The 7789-nt window shown below is 39.5% G+C and overlaps 1 pseudogene; it reads right to left on the reverse strand.

The window, feature by feature from the left end:
* Positions 1 to 495: 495 nt before the first annotated feature.
* Positions 496 to 7789, reverse strand: part of LOC108748144 — a 30658-nt pseudogene continuing 23364 nt past the window's right edge.

The raw sequence follows: 7789 nt of genomic DNA on the forward strand, positions 1-7789 counted from the left end.
TTGTTGCATTAATTTTGTTGCTCAGTGTATACACACATATATATATATATGTAAATAATATAGTGCAATACAATTTTTACCCGGATTTTCAGTTCCCATCTCCCTTCGATATTTTACATAGACGGACCGATGGCAATCTGATGACCTCATCGAATTTATCGAGCCACGATTCCGCCAACGCTCGTCGAGCGTTAGATGGCGGCATTTTGGATCTTCAGCGAAAGGGGTTGTAGAGACCGTAAAGGAAAATCTTGATAGAGGAAAAAGAAGAAGAAGCTTGCCTGTGCGTCGGGCGTCAACATTGTGGCGAAATTTCGTCCGATGTCGTTTGCGGCAACGCGCGTCGAGACGTATATGGATCCGAACGGCGTCGAACTCGACCGTCGGCGTCTGCAAGGTGGACGAAAAAAGCAAGGCTGCCAACGAATATCGACATCAAGGAAAGGAAATCGAATGCGTTTGTCGCTCGTACACCCGACGCATATATACGATGCATTACGGACACGTCGTCGACCTGTCTGTACGATTCTCCGTCGGCGATATCGGTATAAGGAAGGGGTGTTGTAGTAATGGTGGTGATGTTCGTAATGCTTCCATATTACCACCTGCAAATTGTACGTCGGGGTGAACACCGAGCTGTCTATCCTGTTCGTGCGATCCGATATCGGTTACAATATTCTTATCACAGAATTTTAGCTATCGTCAAATTGTTTGAGCTATTACTGCATATATGCTCTTCTAACAAGATGTTCTCAAGAACGTAATTTCCTTCCGGGCTTGTCAGCTAGACGAGAATCGTTGTCGGAGAGTTATCACGGCGCTTGGAAATTAGTTGCACCGCCCTGGTTCGTTTCGCTACGAAGAGATCTCAGAGTCGATTAAATGCCTTTCATCCCTACGAAGTCTCCCGCTTGATTAATTCGCGGAATAAGACGTTGTAGATATCGGGGTTGCTACTAGCATAGAGAAGAGTCGCGGGGAGAAGGGAAATATCTGCCTGCCCCCCGCATCACCGGATTCACCCCCGTTTAACCATCCTCGACGACTCTTTGTTCCCTGAGTGCTTCTCGCGTAAGATCAGGGGCGTCGCCCGCCTCTCGCAGGTTTTATCGCGGATAATGTCACCGAAGGCCGTACAGACAAAGGAGTGAGCACCGAAATCGGAAAAATATACGAGAACCGGCCAATCGAGGGCTCTCGCCTTAACGATCGCCGCTAACGACCTAGAAAAGGGGGACTCCTCTATTGGTCAGTGAGATAGGGCGTCGGAATCCTTAAAGGGAATATGACCTTGACTCTGCAGGGGTGCTTGTATCGCGAACCGATCGGATCTCGCAAACGACTTCCCCGATTTACCTGATTTACCGCGATTTGATTATTATGTGTGCTATCAAAACTGAAAAAGAAAATATTTATTGTACTCGCATAAACAGTCTTGTTTTTCTAATCTTATTAATATTTATTTTATTTCTCGAACAAATAAATTAATACGAATTAATTACGAACGTATGGTAGATATAACTATTATGTCAATTTATACACCAGTGATATTCATGGGACAGAGTCCAACCAACTCGCAGATTAACGGCCACGTTAATAATAATTAATCAACTAAATTTATAGCTGGCAATTCCTAACACAACAAGCTGCATTACAAATGACAGATATTTTTGTTTGTGGTACAAACCCTCCGAGGAAATATTTCACGATAATGTGCTTTGAGGTACAATTCATTACACGTGTGCGATATTTTATCCAAATTTTATTCCAATACCTCTCTCTCATTGCACAAGTTTAAATTAATATCGTACTTTTCGGTTATTTTCATTTTTTCTGTTATACGTATAAATTTAATCTTTTATTTGAATTTGCATCTGTTTTATTTGAAAGAAAGAAAACGAAAACAAGGAGAGACTCGCGTGTAATACGATATAAGAAATATAATATATACATAATAAAAATGTTCACAGAATTGTAAAATGAAGGATTATGTATCTATTATATAGCAATTAGATTTTTATAAGTTTTACATCATGTTATTTCAGTCACATTATTATCATAGAATTAATATAATTAGAAAAAATAAAAGTTTGTACACGAGAATCGATGTAACGAGAGAAATTTTTGTATCCAGTGGCGTTACATTTTTCACGAACATGATATTAAGTACACCTTCGAGCCCGAAAACTCACCACGTCACGTATTAGACATCAGACCGCCGATACATCGATATCGCCGTGGTGAAGTCGTTATTGCCCTCGGAGGGCGAACGAAACGTGGTAGCATGGCGAGTCGCTCCGGACAAAAATCCATTTGGGGCGTGGGATCAATCGCCATTCAAAAGATACGCGTTCGAGCGTTTGATTAATGGATCCATTGTAGCATCACGACAATTTCAAACTTGTTCGTAACAAGCGGGCGAGCATGACAAAAAAAAAATACTTGAAGCCTTACCGCTCTAAATGGAACCGAAATGGGGGAAAAAGGGGGTTGTATTACTCAGATTTTCTAAATATAGCCGATTTTTTGTACCCCGAGGATACTCCACCCAAATCTGTAATGATTTACGTATCGCGAACGAAATATGTTTCGAGTTGAATCGCATTCCCAGTGTGTAGCTACATTTGAATAATTATGAGGGTGAATATCGGTTGGCTCGGAGCCGCCTTGAGGATTCGAGATCAATTATTATTCGCATGGTGCTCATTTGTGATTAATGGATCGACCAACGGCCGACTCGGAACGCCCGAAGCAAATTCTAAGTGCGGTAGCCTGCGACCACTCTGATACACTATTCTGCCTTGAAATGGAAGCGTTTCAAAGACCCAACGCGATGCAAAGATATCCCCGCGCGTTTTCCAACGAAGACATTAAATTAATTGTCATTAGGCGTCTTGCGTCAACTTAGGGGCGACTTGCGCTGTCGAGCAAAGGACGGAGAGGATCCTGCTGTCACCCTCTCGTTATTAATAACGTTTTCTCCCGGGGCTCCCGTGGTTGTTTCGATATAACGTCGCCCTTGACTCACTGGAAAATTTTTGCATACCACTCGCAGTTTTTTTTTAAATCTCATTTGCATTTATATTTTCCTTCCGGATACGAGTTCACACCAACGTAGACGCGATTATGATACCGAGAATGTTTAGCACTTCTAAGAACTAGCTGATGAATTTCATTAATTTCTTTTGATGAAGAAAAACAGCCATCGGGAAATGAACGAAGGATGGTCTGGTGTGGACAGCGTATTCCAAGCGACTGCATTTCAAGATAATTCCTCGATAAATTGGACGTTATACATAAATATACAAGTAAATAGTTAAGGCAAATTTTAATTCGTGTCAAGGACTACCGTTCGATTTAATGGCGCACAATTTCATCGCTGGAAGTTTATTAAAGTTTGCATAGATCTCATTATCCGCATATCTCCCGCGATTATTAATATCCTTGTAATTATTATTATAATCATTCCCTTTGCTCCTTGCCAATTCGCAGTGAAGAAGGGAGAAGTCTCTTAGGGATCCAAGTATTTAATGAAGCACCTCTTACGTGGGTCGTTCCCAGGGGAGAGAAGAGACGTACCGTTCCTGTCATTATTACGAAACAGAATGGCATTATTGTTTATATAATTATATTCCGACCTTGGCAGATACGAACCCCATTCGTCAAGTTAACGAGTCGTGCTTACCAAGCATTGCCTTTGAAATGATAAAATAATTTTCGGTTAGAATCTGTTTCCAGTTACGCACCTTTATTTACCGCGCAGAAATTCGACGAGGTCCTACTGCCATTTCTAACAACAAAGTAATTTTACGACTTTTTGTATCAATTGTAAAAATTTGTACATGCCTACTTTTAAGGAAGGTACACAGAAGGAACGTATAAAGAAGAACGTGTATTATGCATGCAGCGTACCTCACGAGGAATCTTATGATGTGCATGCATAGGCTGTTCTGTTGTCGTGATTTCAATAAAGAATGATAGGAACAACATCATTTCCCGTCGTGTTGCGTCGAGCTGTCGGTGCCAACGAGAGTCGTCTTATCCATACACGTATCTCCCTTAAGGACGACGAGTCTGGTGAAACTGCGATACTGACGCAATATTAATAGCGTATACCTCCTCGCTTTCCCTTTCGCAGTCGTATCCCGAAGACAAATCCCAAGCTAATGTCGTTAGACAATATCCTCCGGGAGCTGTGACGCTCTCTCGTGCAAACAGACAATGCGCTGAGCAGCTTCGTAAAACTTGGGTAAACACTCTAATATCTAGTTGATTGAACACTCGAAAAATGGACCGGTTCTCCTCCCATTCGTAAACATTAACGATCTATTAATTATGTACCGCCATTAAGATATTTCGCCAAGTTTCTACTTACTGTCAGGATGGATTGTTGCCCGAAGAGCTTTTAAGCGTTCATTAAATATGAAAACCTTAAATAATAATTAGAAAATGACTCTAAATATCTCAAGATATTTTTTTTTAAGATATCGCACAATGTAATTTATATAGTTATAAAAATATAATGTCTCCATTCTTCGACATAATTAATTTTATCTTTCGTGACATCTGGATTGTAAATTATATTATTTCGTAAACTTTCGTGCCAATGTGGAGTTTGAGAATTTTTAAAGAACGCGCATTAGCATTGAAATCTAATAAAGGTCAACATTAACAGATTCCTTTCGCATTTCTGCCTCATTCCGTGCGCAACTAACGATCCGTACTACGACAGAGAAGAGACAAGAACACATATTTCATTGACACTCTTGGACGAGGGTCAATTAAGCACTATTAGCGCCGCTGAATTTTTGCCGGTTCTCGTAATGAAGTTAATACATAGGATATCGAAACAACTATGTGAATTATTTTCGAATTTAGGTTCACAATCTAACATAATCGAATTGCAGAACTGGATGTCTGGCGTAGCTAAATCGTGACGCAAACTTATATATATTTCAACGTACGTGCACCATAAAATTATATTGAACGAATCGATAAATCCATCTCTGATGTAGTAGAATGACTTTCAACTTTTTATTATAAGGGATATTTGCTGCAACCGTAAAACAGTTACGGTAATTTCTGTCAGATCGAGTTCTCCTGCTGGACCAAATCTTCATTACATTTATCTGCCATATTTCATGATAATTCACACCTTGATCGGCGAAATTTCGAAAAACGTAATTTCCAATTCGCCACTATTGTGACTCGTCGCGAGAAATTACGCGAGAAAAATATGTTCGAAATCCCAGAACGACTGTATAATTGCGATGAATTCGCCGCGCCACGTAACGGTCTGTCATTATGCAACCTTTTGCTTTTGGCAAGTCAATGAGCTCCGCTTTCTTGGGACACGCCTCATTATTACGGTTTTCTGCATCTCATTTGACTCTCTTTCTCCCTCGAGTCGTCGCACTGTACATTGCCTTTAGCAATTATATTAAACGAAAATGTTTAGTAATAATTTTTAACAATTATATTTTTTTCAAAGAAATTTATATGAACAATTTCCGTCAAATTTATAGGAACGATTTACGTTGGAAATAAAATAATCTCCTTTTAAGTAATTCGATTAATTCACCAGACGTATCATTATGACGCTCTAAGTTATCGGCGATAGATTGACGTCGTTTCCTTCTGAGCGGCATTCCAGGTGACTCAGGTCGCGAAAGTCTTCTCTTATAAACGAGTGACTTATAAGCGATCATTACGGAGAGTCAACGTAAGTGCGAGGCAGAAGAGAAGAGTCAGAGGTCGGCGTCGTGTAATGTTACGGTCTATCTTGTAAGAGCCCGTTTAATGGCTGTCTTAGGAGTCGCTAATATGCCATAAGTAGAGGTACCAAGGGAGGGCACAGCTCCCATAATCGTAACTGCAGTTGTCCTTCGTGCCTTCGCGCGAAATGGTGTTCCCGACGCGCGTTTGTCCTCAGGTCGAGTCAGAAATTTCTAGAATTTCGTGAACGACCGTCGCCATTGGATTTCTACAGCCTCCGTTTCGACAACGAGACAGAAAGTTTTCGTAGTGCGTGAGTTAATTTGGACAAATTGCTCTTAGTTGCTGCCCGTCGGTGACGTCGCTGCTCCTGGAAATTTGCTAACATGTTGCCTTGCCTGAAATTTCAAAAATTGGTGGTACAAACTGCACATAAGGAATGAAGTTTATAATGAACTGACATTTTTAATATAGAAAAATAGTTGTCTTCGGATATGCCTTGGTACATTAAATCGATGAAACACGACTCTCTTAACTGTTTCTGCACGTACATTTTAACACTTATCTTTGTTACGCAATTTTAATTTTTCTTGGAAGCATTGCATGAGCAAAATTAACTCATTTGTTATTCTCCATCGATCATTACGATATTCCACTATTTAATAATTCATAGACAGTCCGAAGATTAGCCTTAACTTCTTCTGCATCGTCATCTTTTTGCCACATTTTTCTCAATTTTATATCGCAATCGTGACCATAAAATTGCTACAACTTCGACCGCAATAGCAATAGCTAAGCTATGTTAAATTCACACTTATATCGTTGTAAAATTGTTTACATTTCAAAATAAAAAATAATTAAAATACATTTTTCGATTAAAGTATCTAATTAAATCTTCCTTTAAAAAAATGTAATAAAGAAACGCGATAGTTTTAAGATAGCATAATTCAGAACACAAAAATCTTCGTTTTTTTTTCAGAAAAACTTCCTTGAAAAAAACATTTTTTAACTTCTATCAAAATAAATTAAATAAATCAATGGGTATTCAAATTAGAAATGTAACACTTCGCAAAAGATAAGCCGCTTTATAGTCTGTTCTTATATTTAAGACCGTCTTAAGTACAATATTAAGATGTCATGAACCAATCAGAGAGCCGTATTATCTTAACTTAAAAATTACATTATTCAAGACAGTCTTAAAATAAGAATGAACTGTGAACACCGCCCATAGTCAACTTCGTTCATACTTGAAGTTTTAACGACGAGACAATCCGATCTTATCTTGCAGACGATAGACGAACTTCGAAGCATTCAAGAAACGTTCGTTCGCGCAATCACGACATCCGTATTCATGGAGCGAGCGGGAATGATCCGTGATTCTGCTACACGCGTGCTTTAGCACGCGCATTGCTGCGTGCGGGCCCGCCGCCGCGAGCGCGGGTGGAATTACGCGGATGCCTGTGATACCGTCAGATCGGTTGCCATATCGGTCGTTAGATCGCTGTCTAGATCGGCCATTAGATCGTTCGCGTAGTGGGCGAGAGAGGAGACAGTCTGGGCGTAATGGGAATTCGGTACCAATCTCGTGTACGGAGATGTCTCTCGGAAACGTGCACAGAATGTCTAGCCATAGGCACACGCTTGTCTCGAAACTCATCCCTCGTCGCGGGACGTTCGGCGTTCGTACTCGAATGCAGAACGGAATCATGCAAGTGGATTCGAGGGGGATGCAAGTTGTTTAGATTATAAGATACTCTGCTTACGTAATATTCAAATAGCATAATATGAAAAACAAATATTTTCAAAATTTTTTATCTATGTGTGTGTAAAATGATTGAGAATGTGTTTATGCAATATATTAGGTTAAGTAAAAAGTCATCGCGTATTTTTTAGCTCAAAGTTGTATATACAATATCTTCGTCAATAATGAATGAAATTCAAATTTAAAAAAAGGGTTTTAAAGCTTGAAATCTCTACTTTTAAAAGCTTATCACATTTTTTAAGTTTATATGAGTTTGATAATTTTTACATACCAAAAACTACGAGCTGAAAAAGACGAAAAATTTTCTTCTCA

This window comes from Trachymyrmex septentrionalis, unplaced genomic scaffold (assembly GCF_001594115.1).
Source record: "Trachymyrmex septentrionalis isolate Tsep2-gDNA-1 unplaced genomic scaffold, Tsep1.0 scaffold212, whole genome shotgun sequence".
Classification (NCBI taxonomy): domain Eukaryota; kingdom Metazoa; phylum Arthropoda; class Insecta; order Hymenoptera; family Formicidae; genus Trachymyrmex; species Trachymyrmex septentrionalis.